Below are 14,291 nucleotides of genomic sequence, written 5' to 3' on the forward strand. Positions count from 1 at the left end.
TTCCTTAGGAAAAGACTTTGTCAACATATATGATACATTCTCATTGGTATGCACCTTTTCCAAGTGCAATTCTTTCATCTCAAGCACATCACGAATCCAGTGATATCTCACATCAATATGCTTGGATATAGAATGGTATGTTAAATTCTTAGAGAGGTGAATGACACTCTGACTGTCACAGTAAACAATATACCCTTCCTGTTTCAAGCCCAATTCCTGTAGAAACATTTTCTTTCATAAAGTTTCCTTGCAGGCTTCAGTAATTGCTATATATTCTGATTCTGTGGTTGATAGAGCAACACAATTCTATAACTTAGACTGCCAAGAGATTGCTTCCATTGCAAATGTCATCAAGAATCCCAAAGTGGACTTCTTGGAATCAGTATCACTTGCCATGTCTGCATCTATGTACTCTTCTTGTTAGGAACGAGTTGGCACTAAGGGGGGGGGCGTGTGAATTAGTGCAGCGGTAAAATCACGTCGGTTCTGAAAATTTCTTTCGTTTCATATGATAAAACTGATTTCAGAAACTTGCTCAACTTGAAAGCATATTTGTAAACGTATTAAAAGTAGTAAGCAAGTAAGGAGGTTTGTTGTAAGATAACTTGCACAAAAGAAAAGGCAAACCGGATTTTTATAGTGGTTCGGTCATCGTGACCTACATCCACTCCGTCGATTCCTCTTCCGTCAAGGCCACCGGCATCCACTATCGATCTTCCTTTAATAGGCAAAGATCAACCTCCTTCTTACACCCCTCTTCTTCTTTTCACGGGTTTAGGAGACAACCATTACAAGCACTCACTCCTCTCTCAAACTATTCTAACACTTAGACTAGATGAGCATTCTCACAAGAGATTACAACAATATTTTTCCCTTTTTAAATTCTCTATGCTTGTATTAGTTAACTAGGGATGAGGGGTATTTATAGGCTTCAAGTTGATTTAAACTCGGAGCCTAAAAAAGTCTCATCCTAGGTTTCCTGGGTACTAGTGGTACCACCGCTGTTCCTAGGCGGTACCACCGCCTGACAAGGGCGGTACCACCGTTGGCAGCATTTATTACCGGTGGTACCATCGCCCAAAATTCTTGGGGAGCTATTCCCCAAGCGGTGCCATCACCGGCCTGGCTTTCAGCATCCTGGTTGGGCCTTGAATCCGACCCAAACCAGCCCAACTTCAGGCCCAGTTGGCCCCTAATAGAGTTGATGGGATTACCTCCCAATCTTAACTCTAATTATGTGCTAACTATGATTCCTAAGACATATTCTAAGCAAGATAAGTCCTATTTCTTTCGGCGATCTTCCGGCAAACTTCCGACGATCTCTCGGCAATGTTCTGGTGGACTCCCAGCAAGCTCCTGGACTTCACGACAATCTTCTTGGCGAGTTTCGACGAGCTTCTTTGGTAAGCTCTTAGACTTCTCAGTTGGTTCCGATAAAACTTCCGACGAATGTTTAGACTTCCGATGAACTCTCGAACTCCCAACGAAATCACATTCTTGACTTCAGAACTTCATTTTGCTTTATGCCTTGCTATCGTAGTTAATCCTGCACACATAAAAATATGCTTCGATCTAGATAATTATTACTAAGCATGAATCATGTCGTCCAGCATGTCATTGGTCCATCGATGCTCCGTCAGATTCTTCGGTGCATCGTACTCTCTTATGGTCTGTTGCCTAATTGGCCAATTGACCTCCGCAACTCCGATATCCATGGCACAATATCCGCTCTTCTTGGCCCGATGCCTGAATCCATGGCCCGAAGCCTTCTGTTAATATGTTGACCGATCCTCCGGCCAGACATCCAATCTTCTGAAATGTTTTCCTCCGACACAACATGATTCTTTCTGCTTTAATTGTCTCTCCCTAATTGAAGCATCCTACATCACTCAAAACATAGATCAAATCATAAATACTATCAATTGGTTTCATTATTAAAATCTGAGATTCAATACTTCTAACATATGTTCATAACTGCTAAAACATAAACACAACCTGGAAGTACCTCTTAGACATCTTAATAATCATTTCACTATTGTACAATGTTCATTTCCAGGATTAGAGAGAAATCAACTGACAACTCTAACTGCATGAGCTATATCTGGCCTAATATAAACCAAAATATACATCAAACTACCTATTGTAGATGAGTAAGGAACTCTAGACATTTCTTCTTTTTTTTTCTCACTTGTAGGACATAGTTTCAAACTAAGCATGAAATGACTTATAAGTGGAGAACAAACTGCTTTAGCTATACTTATGTTGAATCTTTCTTCATAAACATATAATGATCAGATATGGTTCTAGGATGGGTAACCCCCTGGGAAGTCCTCGTGTTGCACTCCTTTTTGCGCCCCGAACGGCCAAAACCTCTCCCGTCGACCTCCGAGGCGATGGTTTTGGGCCTCGGAATTTGCCATGACTGCTACGCAGTCAGTCTCGTGGGGCTTGGAGAGTGCTTTCCGGAATGGGGCCGCAATAGCGATTCCGAGTTCGTTCGAGAAAGTCCGGATGGTTTCGGCGCGCGCTTGGTGTGTCCGGTACGCGGTCGGCATCGTGGGCGTCGGACAGATCCGACGATGGCGATTCCGAGATCGTTCGAGAGGTTTCGGGGCGCACAACGGGCTCCGGTCATCGATACGCCGTCCGCGACGTGCACAAAGGGGAGGGAGGACGCAAACAAAATGAGTGCGATCATACCAGCACTAAAGCACCGGTTCCCATTAGAACTCCGAAGTTAAGGGTGCTTGGGCGAGAGTAGTACAAGGATGGGTGACCCCCTAGGAAGTCCTCGTGTTGCACTCCTTTTTGCGCCCCGAGCGGTCAAAACACTTAACTCTTTTTTAAGCTTTTCAATTTTTCTAGCATTATGGCCAACAATAAATATATCATTAACATATAGCAGGAGAATAATGAAATCATTATATAAAAATTTCTTCGTAAACATACAATGATCAGATATGGTTCTAGGATGGGTGACCCCCTGGGAAGTCCCCGAGCGGCCAAAACCTCTCCCGTCGACCCCCGAGGCGATGGTTTTGGGCCTCAGAATTTGCCGTGTCCGCTACGCAGTCAGTCTCGTGGGGCTCGGAGAGAGCTTTCCGGAATGGGGCCGCAATAGCGATTCCGAGTTCGTTCGAGAAAGTCCGGATGGTTTCGGCGCGCGCTTACCATGTCCGGTACGCGGTCGGCCTCGTGGGCATCGGAGAGATCCGACGATGGCGATTCCGAGATCGTTCGAGAGGTTTCGGGGCGCGCAATGGGCTCCGGTCGTCGATACGCCGTCCGCGACATGCACAAAGGGGAGGGAGGATGCAAACTTAAAAAGGGTGATCATACCAGCACTAAAGCATCGGATCCCATTAGAACTCCGAAGTTAAGCGTGCTTGGGCAAGAGTAGTACTAGGATGGGTGACCCCCTGGGAAGTCATCGTGGTGCACTCCTTTTTGCGCCCCGAGCGTCCGAAAGACTTACTAAACTCTCTTTTACGCTTTTCAATTTTTCCAGCATTATGGCCAACAATACATATATCATTAACGTATAGCAGGAGAATAATGAAATCATCATCTAAAAATTTCTTCGTAAACATGCAATGATCAGATGTGGTTCTAGGATGGGTGACCCCTGGGAAGTCCTCGTGTTGCACTCCTTTTTGTGCCCCGAGCGGCCAAAACCTCTCCCGTCGACCCCCGAGGCGATGGTTTTGGGCCTCAGAATTTGCCGTGACCGCTACGCTGTCAGTCTCGCGGGGCTCGGAGAGAGCTTTCCGGAATGGGGCCGCAATAGCGATTCCGAGTTCGTTCGAGAAAATCCGGATGGTTTCGGCGCGCGCTTGCCGTGTCCGGTACGCGGTCGGCCTCGTGGGCATCGGAGAGATCCGACGATGGCGATTCCGAGATCGTTCGGGAAGATTCGGGGCGCGCAATGGGCTCCGGTCGTCGATACGCCGTCCGCGACGTGCACAAAGGGGAGGGAGGACGCAAATAAAATGAGTGTGATCATACTAGCACTAAAGCACCGGATCCCATCAGAACTTCGAAGTTAAGGGTGCTTGGGCGAGAGTAGTACTAGGATGGGTGACCCCCTCGGAAGTCCTCGTGATGCACTCCTTTTGGCGCCCCGAGCGTCCGAAAGACTTACTTAACTCTCTTTTACGCTTTTTAATTTTTCCAGCATTATGGCCAACGATACATATATCATTAACGTATAGCAGGAGAATAATGAAATCATCATCTAAAAATTTCTTCGTAAACATGCAATGATCAGATATGGTTCTAGGATCGGTGACCCCCTGGGAAGTCCTCGTGTTGCACTACTTTTTGCGCCCCGAGCGGCCAAAACCTCTCCCGTCGACCCCTGAGGCGATGGTTTTGGGCCTCGGAATTTGCCGTGACCGCTAAGCAGGCAGTCTCGTGGGGCTCGGAGAGAGCTTTCCGGAATGGGGCCGCAATAGCGATTCCGAGTTCGTTCGAGAAAGTCCGGATGGTTTCGGCGCGCGCTTGCCGTGTCCGGTACGCGGTCGGCCTCGTGGGCATCGGAGAGATCCGACGATGGTGATTCCGAGATCGTTCGAGAGGTTTCGGGGCGCGCAATGGGTTCCGGTCGTCGATACGCCGTCCGCGACGTGCACAAAGGGGAGGGAGGACGCAAACAAAACGAGTGCGATCATACCAGCACTAAAGCATCGGATCCCATTAGAACTCCGAAGTTAAGCGTGCTTGGGCGAGAGTAGTACTAGGATTGGTGACCCCCTGGGAAGTCCTCGTGTTGCACTCCTTTTTGCGCCCCGAGCGTCCGAAAGACTTACTTAACTCCCTTTTACGCTTTTCAATTTTTCTAGCATTATGGCTAACGATACATATATCATTAACGTATAGCAGGAGAATAATGAAATCATCATCTAAAAATTTCTTCGTAAACATGCAATGATCAGATATGGTTCTAGGATGGGTGACCCCCTGGGAAGTCCTCGTGTTGCACTCCTTTTTGCGCCCCGAGCGGCCAAAACCTCTCCCGTCGACCCACGAGGCGATGGTTTTGGGCCTCGGAATTTGCCGTGACCGCTACGCAGTCAGTCTCGCGGGGCTCGTAGAGGGCTTTCCGGAATGGGGCCGCAATAGCGATTTCGAGTTCATTCGAGGAAGTCCGGATGGTTTCGGCGCGCGCTTGTCGTGTCCGGTACGCGGTCGGCCTCGTGGGCATCGGAGAGATCCGACGATGGCGATTCCGAGATCGTTCGAGAGGTTTCGGGGCGCGCAATTGGCTCCGGTCGTCAATATGCTATCTGCGACGTGCACAAAGGGGAGGGAGGACCCAAACAAAACGAGTGCGATCATACCAGCACTAAAGCACCGGATCCCATCAGAACTCCGAAGTTAAGCGTGCTTGGGCGAGAGTAGTACAAGGATTGGTGACCCCCAAGGAAGTCCTCGTGTTGCACTCCTTTTTGCGCCCCGAGCGTCCGAAAGACTTACTTAACTCTCTTTTACGCTTTTCAATTTTTCCAGCATTATGGCCAACGATACATATATCATTAACGTATAGCAGGAGAATAATGAAATCATCATCTAAAAATTTCTTCGTAAACATGCAATGATCAGATATGGTTCTAGGATGGGTGACCCCCTGGGAAGTCCTCGTGTTGCACTCCTTTTTGCGCCCCGAGCGGCCAAAACCTCTCCCGTCGACCCCCGAGGCGATGGTTTTGGGCCTCGGAATTTGCCGTGACCGCTACGCAGGTAGTCTCGTGGGGCTCGGAGAGAGCTTTCCAGAATGGGGCCGCAATAGCGATTCCGAGTTCGTTTGAGAAAGTCCGGATGGTTTCGGCGCGCGCTTGCCGTGTCCGGTACGCGGTCGGCCTCGTGGGCATCGGAGAGATCCGACGATGGCGATTCGGAGATCGTTAGAGAGGTTTCGGGGCGCGCAATGGGCTCCGGTCGTCGATACGACGTCCACGACGTGCACAAAGGGGAGGGAGGACGGAAACAAAACGAGTGCGATCATACCAGCACTAAAGCACCGGATCCCATTAGAACTTCGAAGTTAAGCGTGCTTGGGCGAGAGTAGTACAAGAATGGGTGACCCCCTGGGAAGTCCTCGTGTTGCACTCCTTTTTGTGCCCCGAGCGTCCGAAAGACTTACTTAACTCTCTTTTACGCTTTTCAATTTTTCCAGCATTATGGCCAACGATACATATATCATTAACGTATAGCAGGAGAATAATGAAATCATCATCTAAAAATTTCTTCGTAAACATGCAATGATCAGATATGGTTCTAGGATGGGTGACCCCCTAGGAAGTCCTCGAGTTGCACTCCTTTTTGCGCCCCGAGCGGCCAAAACCTCTCCCGTCGACCCCCGAGGCGATGGTTTTGGGCCTCGGAATTTGCCGTGACCGCTAAGCAGGCAGTCTCATGGGGCTCGGAGAGAGCTTTCCGGAATGGGGCCGCAATAGCGATTCCGAGTTCGTTCGAGAAAGTCCGGATGGTTTCGGCGCGCGCTTGCCGTGTCCGGTACGCGGTCGGCCTCGTGGGCATCGGAGAGATCCGACGATGGTGATTCCGAGATCGTTCGAGAGGTTTCGGGGCGCGCAATGGGCTCCGGTCGTCGATACGCCGTCCGCGACGTGCACAAAGGGGAGGGAGGACGCAAACAAAATGAGTGCGATCATACCAGCACTAAAGCATCGGATCCCATCAGAACTCCGAAGTTAAGCGTGCTTGGGCGAGAGTAGTACTAGGATTGGTGACCCCCTGGGAAGTCCTCGTGTTGAACTCCTTTTTGCGCCCCGAGCATCCGAAAGACTTCTAAAAATTTCTTCGTAAACATGCAACGATCAGATATGGTTCTAGGATGGGTGACCCCTTGGGAAGTCCTCGTGTTGCACTCCTTTTTGCGCCCCGAGCGGCCAAAACCTCTCCCGTCGACCCACGAGGCGATGGTTTTGGGCCTCGGAATTTGCCGTGACCGCTACGCAGTCAGTCTCGCGGGGCTCGGAGAGGGCTTTCCGGAATGGGGCCGCAATAGCGATTCCGAGTTCGTTCGAGAAAGTCCGGATGGTTTCGGCGCGCGCTTGTCGTGTCCGATACGCGGTCGGCCTCGTGGGCATCGGAGAGATCCGACGATGGCGATTCCGAAATCGTTCGAGAGGTTTCGGGGCGCGCAATGGGCTCCGGTCGTCGATATGCCGTCTGCGACGTGCACAAAGGGGAGGGAGGACCCAAACAAAATTAGTGCGATTATACCAGCACTAAAGCACCGGATCCCATCAGAACTCCGAAGTTAAGCGTGCTTGGGCGAGAGTAGTACTAGGATTGGTGACCCCCTAGGAAGTTCTCGTGTTGCACTCCTTTTTGCGCCCCGAGCGTCCGAAAGACTTACTTAACTCTCTTTTACGCTTTTCAATTTTTCCAGCATTATGGCCAAAGATACATATATCATTAACGTATAGCAGGAGAATAATGAAATCATCATCTAAAAATTTCTTCGTAAACATGCAATGATCAGATATGGTTCTAGGATGGGTGACCCCCTGGGAAGTCCTCGTGTTGCACTCCTTTTTGCGCCCCGAGCGGCCAAAACCTCTCCCGTCGACCCCCGAGGCGATGGTTTTGGGCCTCGGAATTTGCCGTGACCGCTACGCAGGTAGTCTCGTGGGGCTCGGAGAGAGCTTTCCGGAATGGGGCCGCAATAGCGATTCCGAGTTCGTTCGAGAAAGTCCGGATGGTTTCGGCGCGCGCTTGCCGTGTCCGGTACGCGGTCGGCCTCGTGGGCATCGGAGAGATCCGACGATGGCGATTCCGAGATCATTCGAGAGGTTTCGAGGCGCGCAATGGGCTCCGGTCGTTGATACGCCGTCCGCGACGTGCACAAAGGGGAGGGAGGACGCAAACAAAACGAGTGCGATCATACCAGCACTAAAGCATCGGATCCCATCAGAACTTCGAAGTTAAGCGTGCTTGGGCGAGAGTAGTACAAGAATGGGTGACCCCCTGGGAAGTCCTCGTGTTGCACTCCTTTTTGCGCCCCGAGCGTCCGAAAGACTTACTTAACTCTCTTTTACGCTTTTCAATTTTTCCAGCATTATGGCCACCGATACATATATCATTAACGTATAGCAGGAGAATAATGAAATCATCATCTAAAAATTTCTTCGTAAACATGCAATGATCATATATGGTTCTAGGATGGGTGACCCCCTGGGAAGTCCTCGTGTTGCACTCCTTTTTGCGCCCCGAGCGTCCGAAAGACTTACTTAACTCTCTTTTACGCTTTTCAATTTTTCCAGCATTATGACCAACGATACATATATCATTAACGTATAGCAGGAGAATAATGAAATCATCATCTAAAAATTTCTTCGTAAACATGCAATGATCAGATATGGTTCTAGAATGGGTAACCCCCTGGGAAGTCCTCGTGTTGCACTCCTTTTTGCGCCCCGAGCGGCCAAAACCTCTCCCGTTGACCCCCGAGGCGATGGTTTTGGGCCTCGGATTTTGCCGTGACCGCTTTGCGGTCAGTCTCGTGGGGCTCGGAGAGAGCTTTCCGGAATGGGGCCGCAATAGCGATTCCGAGTTCGTTCGAGAAAGTTCGGATTGTTTCGGCGCGCACTTGCCGTGTCCAGTACGCGGTCGGCCTCGTGGGCATCGGAGAGATCCGACGATGGCGATTCCGAGATCGTTCGAGAGGTTTCGGGGCGCGCAATGGGCTCCGATCGTCGATACGCCGTCCGCGACGTGCACAAAGGGGAGGGAGGACGCAAACAATACGAGTGCGATCATACCAGCACTAAAGAACCGGATCCCATCATAACTCCGAAGTTAAGCGCTCTTGGGTGAGAGTAGTACTAGGATGGGTGACACCCTGGGTAGTCCTCGTATTGCACTCCTTTTTGCGCCCCGAGCGGCCAAAAGACTTCCTTAACTCTCTTTTACGCTTTTCAATTTTTCCAGCATTATGGCCAACGATACATATATCATTAACGTATAGCAGGAGAATAATGAAATCTTCATCTAAAAATTTCTTCGTAAACATGCAATGATCAGATATGGTTCTAGGATGGGTGACCCCCTGGGAAGTCCTCGTGTTGCACTCCTTTTTGCGCCCCGAGCGGCCAAAACCTCTCCCGTCGACCCCCGAGGCGATGGTTTTGGGCCTCGGAATTTGCCATGACCGCTACGCAGTCAGTCTCGTGGGGCTCGGAGAGAGCTTTCCGGAATGAGGCCGCAATAGCGATTCCGAGTTCGTTCGAGAAAGTCCGGATGGTTTCGGCGCGCGCTTGCCGTGTCCGGTACACGGTCGACCTCGTGGGCATCGGAGAGATCCGACGATGGTGATTACGAGATCGTTCGAGAGGTTTCGGGGTGCGCTATGGGCTCCGGTCGTCGATACGCCGTCCGCGACGTGCACAAAGGCGAGGGAGGACGCACACAAAACGATTTCGATCATACCAGCACTAAAGCATCGGATCCCATCAGAACTTCGAAGTTAAGCGTGCTTGGGCGAGAGTAGTACTAGGATGGGTGACCCTTGGGAAGTTCTCGTGTTGCACTCCTTTTTGCGCCCCAAGCGGCTAAAAGACTTCCTTAACTCACTTTTACGCTTTTCAATTTTTCCAGCATTATGGCCAACGATACATATATCATTAACGTATAGCAGGAGAATAATGAAATCATAATCTAAAAATTTCTTCGTAAACATGCAATGATAAGATATGGTTCTAGGATGGGTGACTGTCACGCCCCTCAAAAAAATATCCATGATATTAAAATTTTTCATCATCACAAACCAATCCAGGATCCAAACACACATTTGAGGACACTGAAAAACATTCTATCAAATTCACATCTATAAAACCTGTGCAGTTTATAATCATATATCCCATCTCTCGATAATTCACATTTATGGCAACCAAAGCCAAACTTGACAAACATGAACAACATTTATAAATCCACAAGCTAAGTAATTTATACAATCATAACTCCAGCTATTTACCACAAGTTCATATCATCATAAACTAGACTTAACATTCCGAAATTCCAAATAAGAGAGATCTTCTAATACTTTTACATAGTATATCCATTTCGATTCATCGACAACATTTCATTTCATACAAAATATGCTTATACAACAATAACATAATAACCAACAAGACTTGCCCATAATTCTGAATAGCTCTCCACTGCCTCAGCCCAATTCAAACATCTCAAAGAGTGACAAGCTGACCTGAAAGATTTATATAACAACAGAGTGAGCTAAAAACAGCTCAGCAAGTGACAAAGCATATTCAGAATAAAAGGAACGGTTTCAAACAAGTAAGATATCATAATGCAAGGCAGAATACAAGAATTCTCAAGGATACCATCTTATTAGATACAAAATCATATGTGTCATGTCATTCAAAACATATTTGGTTCATAACAAATGGAGCATAGAGTAATTGGAGCATATCAATAGCGTACGAGATGTTCCGGAGCATATCAATGGCAAATAGGACATTTCAGAACATATCAGTTTATAGCAAATCGAGCACAGAGTAATTGGAGCATACCAATAGCGTATGAAATGTTCCGGAGCATATCAATGACAAATGGAACATTAGGAGCATAACAAAGGCATATGAAATGTTTCGGAGCATAACAAAGGCATATGAAATGTTTCGGAGCTTATCAATAACAAATGAAACATTTCGGAGCATAACAAAGGCATATGAAATGTTTCGGAGCATATCAATAACAAATGAAACATTTCGGAGCTTATCAATGGCGTATGAAATGTTCCGGAGCATATCAACGGCATATGGAACATTTCGGAGCATATCAATAACAAATACCAAACAGAAGCTCAAACGTCGTCTTTGACGTTGCATTCATATCATTCTTATCCAAAGCATGTACAGAAACACATAACCAAAGCTCTGGATATCATATCAAACATACAGAAGGTGTAGTGGGATCTCAAACAGAACGTGATTCATCCATTTCTGAATGACCACCAGACAGAAGTCTCCCACGTCTGGGAGCTCCATCCACCCACGTCTAGGTGAAGTCAGAGAGGCCGTCAGACCATCGCGGGCTCTAAACACATACCCTTTACCATTTCTGGCAAAGGTCTAGACAATCCCACAAACACCAAAGTATAAGAGGGCAGTTTTAACAACAATTAGCATATATCGGAAGCACACGCGGAACAACAAAACGTACATGTGCCTTATCGAGACAATACGATGCAAGCAATAATCTTTCACAATTGTATTCAGATTTGAAGGGAATTGAAAGGTGTGGCACATATGGAATCCAAGCAATCACATACAACTCAATTTCAATAAGAAGGTTAGATGAATTCGATATCCAAAGGAATAAAGCTAGAATAGGCACACATCGAAAGCAAATGCGGAACAATGGGTTATACATGTGCCTATATAAGTCAATACGATATAGCATAAGCGTTACACAACAGTTTTCAAGAATGCAAATAATTTTAAGGACAAGAGCATATAAGAATTCAAAGTAGTAATATAATGCTCAATTGAATAAGAAAGCTAAAGAATGTCAATTTCCAAAGAAATGAAACCAGAATATGCGAAATCAACCAAAGCTCGATTTCTGGCAGAATTCAAGAGGCACATTGAACAAATGATTCAAACTATCAATCGTGCTCCAATTTACTCAGAAATATATCATTGGAAAGATATTTCAATTTTTTTTCAAATAAAACAAGTCTCGTATGAATCGAAGTTTCCAACAAAGAGTTACAATAGATTTAGTAACCCAAGATCAAAGAACAAATCTCAATTTTACAGAATTCACATGGTTGGTTTCAACAGAAAACTGGGCAGGCATTTGGACTCTAAATCTTTCAATCCAGGTATCAAAGAAAGATCTACAAGTCTAGTTTCCAATGAAATAAGCTTTGAACAAATCGGAGTTTCCAACATCGACTTACAGGCAGATCAGTATCAAAAGGTCAGAAATTACGATCCCTGTTTTGCAGAATCTGTAGGCTCATTTGAAACAGAAGTTTGGGCAGGCAAACTTACTCCGAATTCTTAAAATAAGATATCAAAAGAAAGGTTTATGAGTCTATATTCTGATCAATAAGTTTTGTCCAAATCAGAGGTCAATACATGAAGTCATAGCCATAACAAGGTAGAAAGGTCAGAATATCAGAAGTTACACAGATTCGAATCGTTACGTCTAAACAAGAGATATATCAAAAGATAGGCTAGAGCAATTCAAAGTTCCTCGTATTCAAAACAAATGTAGAGATAAAATTGCAGTAAGGAAAGATCAGGACACTTGCAATAGGAAAGATAGAAAGCTTGCAATAGGAAGGATAGGAACACTTGCCTTTCAAAGATTTTGATCCGAAGATCCAAAGAAGGTGTCAGCCCAAATCCTTCTACTTTTCCTCTGCGTCCTCTCCCTGTTTCGTTTTTTACATGTTTTCTCTTTTTCCTTCACAACTGTAGCTCATGCAGAACATAGAGGTATAGTCACCTACTCTCTCTTACTCTCATTCCTTCGTTTTCTTTTTCAAACACAGCTATCACAGCCAACGCCGCTGCCACTACCACAGTCGTAGCCACGACCATAGCTGCGGTCACAACCGCAGCCCATTCCTCTGCACTGCCTTCTTCCTCCCCATCTTTCGCAGACACAGCTGCTGCATACACAGTCTCTGCCGCTGCAGCCGCAATCCCGTCCGCAGCCCCTTTTTCCCCCTTTCCTTTCCTTTCTTTCCCAGCTGCAACTGCCACAACCGCAGCCTCTTCTTCCTCCGCTACTCTATTTCCTCTCCTTCTTCTCTTCCAACTGCAGCTGCCACTGCCGCAGCTGCCACCCCTTCTCTTCCTCTCTTCTTCCTCTCCTTCCCTTTCTCTTCTTCTTCCTTTCCTTCTCTTCTTTCCCAGCTGCACTGCTGCAGTCGCAGCCTCAGCCACGGCCGCAGCCTCTTCTTCCTCCCCTGCTCATCTTCCTCTCCTTCCCTTCTTCCTTCCTCTTTCTCTTTCCCTGCCACAGCTGCAGCTGCCACAGCCGCAGCCGCAGCTGCTTCTTTTCCTTCTCCTCTTCCTTCTCCTTCCTTTCTTCTTCTTCTCTTCTTCCTCACCTTCTTTTCTTCCTCTCCTTCTCTTCCAGCTGCAGCTGCCACCGCCGCAGCCGCAGCTCCTCCTTCCCCTTCTCTTCTTCTCCTCTTCTTCTTCCCTCCTCCTCCCCGGCGTCACACACACCCTCTCCTCTGTTTCCTCTGCAGGAAACAGAGGTATCACAACCTCTTCTCCTGCTTCCTCTTCTTCTTCTCTTCCTCTTCTCCTTCTTCTCCTCTTCGAACGCCCCACACCTCTCCTCTGTTTCCACCTGCAGGAAACAGAGGTGCTGCAGCCCTAGCTGCTGCCACCTCTCGCTCCTCTCCCTCTTCCCTCTCTTTTCCCTCTTCTTCTCCTTCTCTTCTTCTCCTCTTCCCTTTTCCTCCCCAACGCCACACACCTCCTCGCTGCAGCCTTGCCGCAGCTATTCTCCTCTCTTCTTCTTCTTCTTCTTCTTCTTCTTCTTCTTCTTCTCTTCCCTTTTCCTCCCCTACGCCCCACACATCCTCTCCTCTGTTTCCACCTGCGGGAAACAGAGGTGCAGCAGCCTTAGCTGCTGCTGCTGCCTCTCTCTCTCCTCTCCATCTTCCCTCTCTTCTTCTTCTTCTTTTCTTCTCTTCTCCCACTTCCTCCTCTCTTCTTTTCCCTCTTCTTCTTCTTTTCGTCTCTTCTCCCTCAGCTTCTCTTCTTCTTCTCCTCACGCCCCACCGCTCCGCTCTCTGTTTGAGAACAGAGAGCGTGGGAGGCGGTGGGATAAAACCGAAATTTTCGGTTTTCTTTATTTTTTTCTTTTTGCAACTTAACAATTTAGTCCTTGAAATTTCTATATTTACACATAGGTCCTCCAATTTACATATAAATTCTTATTAATACATTTTTAAAAGTGAGGGATATTACAGTGACCCCCTGGGAAGTCCTCGTGTTGCACTCCTTTTTGCGCCCCGAGCGGCCAAAACCTCTCCCGTCGACCCCCGAAGCGATGGTTTTGGGCCTCAGAATTTGCCGTGACCGCTACGCTGTCAGTCTCGTGGGGCTCGGAAAGAGCTTTCCGGAATGGGGCCGCAATAGCGATTCCGAGTTCGTTCGAGAAAGTCTCAATGGTTTCGGCGCACACTTGCCGTGTCCGATACGCGGTCGGCCTCGTGGGCATCGGAGAGATCCGACGATGGCGATTCCGAGATCGTTCGAGAGGTTTCGGGGCGT

General features: G+C 47.7%; 1 long non-coding RNA gene, 10 other non-coding genes and 1 pseudogene across 11 annotated transcripts; 11 read left to right on the plus strand and 1 right to left on the minus strand.

Annotated features, from left to right (window-relative positions):
- The first annotated feature begins 2,686 nt into the window (after nucleotides 1-2,686).
- LOC135590125 (5S ribosomal RNA) lies at nucleotides 2,687-2,805 on the plus strand. The gene has a single exon (XR_010477532.1). It is a non-coding gene; the product is annotated as a 5S ribosomal RNA (ribosomal RNA).
- A 520-nt stretch (nucleotides 2,806-3,325) lies between these two features.
- Nucleotides 3,326-3,444, plus strand: LOC135590968 (5S ribosomal RNA). The gene has a single exon (XR_010478372.1). It is a non-coding gene; the product is annotated as a 5S ribosomal RNA (ribosomal RNA).
- A 547-nt stretch (nucleotides 3,445-3,991) lies between these two features.
- On the plus strand, nucleotides 3,992-4,110 carry LOC135590360 (5S ribosomal RNA). The gene has a single exon (XR_010477768.1). It is a non-coding gene; the product is annotated as a 5S ribosomal RNA (ribosomal RNA).
- A 548-nt stretch (nucleotides 4,111-4,658) lies between these two features.
- On the plus strand, nucleotides 4,659-4,777 carry LOC135589753 (5S ribosomal RNA). Its single transcript, XR_010477160.1, has one exon. It is a non-coding gene; the product is annotated as a 5S ribosomal RNA (ribosomal RNA).
- Nucleotides 4,778-5,325: 548 nt separating this feature from the next.
- Nucleotides 5,326-5,444, plus strand: LOC135590292 (5S ribosomal RNA). The gene has a single exon (XR_010477699.1). It is a non-coding gene; the product is annotated as a 5S ribosomal RNA (ribosomal RNA).
- Nucleotides 5,445-5,992: 548 nt separating this feature from the next.
- Nucleotides 5,993-6,111, plus strand: LOC135589688 (5S ribosomal RNA). The gene has a single exon (XR_010477095.1). It is a non-coding gene; the product is annotated as a 5S ribosomal RNA (ribosomal RNA).
- Nucleotides 6,112-6,659: 548 nt separating this feature from the next.
- LOC135590425 (5S ribosomal RNA) lies at nucleotides 6,660-6,778 on the plus strand. The gene has a single exon (XR_010477833.1). It is a non-coding gene; the product is annotated as a 5S ribosomal RNA (ribosomal RNA).
- Nucleotides 6,779-7,231: 453 nt separating this feature from the next.
- On the plus strand, nucleotides 7,232-7,350 carry LOC135590007 (5S ribosomal RNA). The gene has a single exon (XR_010477414.1). It is a non-coding gene; the product is annotated as a 5S ribosomal RNA (ribosomal RNA).
- A 548-nt stretch (nucleotides 7,351-7,898) lies between these two features.
- LOC135590026 (5S ribosomal RNA) lies at nucleotides 7,899-8,017 on the plus strand. Its single transcript, XR_010477433.1, has one exon. It is a non-coding gene; the product is annotated as a 5S ribosomal RNA (ribosomal RNA).
- Nucleotides 8,018-8,772: 755 nt separating this feature from the next.
- Nucleotides 8,773-8,891, plus strand: LOC135591694 (5S ribosomal RNA; annotated as a pseudogene).
- A 548-nt stretch (nucleotides 8,892-9,439) lies between these two features.
- Nucleotides 9,440-9,557, plus strand: LOC135590846 (5S ribosomal RNA). Its single transcript, XR_010478251.1, has one exon. It is a non-coding gene; the product is annotated as a 5S ribosomal RNA (ribosomal RNA).
- Nucleotides 9,558-10,039: 482 nt separating this feature from the next.
- On the minus strand, nucleotides 10,040-13,793 carry LOC135589076 (uncharacterized). The gene is made up of 2 exons (XR_010476591.1): nucleotides 12,352-13,793; nucleotides 10,040-10,228 (listed from the first exon to the last, which is right to left on the minus strand). It is a non-coding gene; the product is annotated as an uncharacterized LOC135589076 (long non-coding RNA).
- Nucleotides 13,794-14,291: the final 498 nt, after the last annotated feature.

This window comes from Musa acuminata, chromosome BXJ1-8 (genome assembly GCF_036884655.1).
Source record: "Musa acuminata AAA Group cultivar baxijiao chromosome BXJ1-8, Cavendish_Baxijiao_AAA, whole genome shotgun sequence".
Lineage (NCBI taxonomy): Eukaryota > Viridiplantae > Streptophyta > Magnoliopsida > Zingiberales > Musaceae > Musa > Musa acuminata.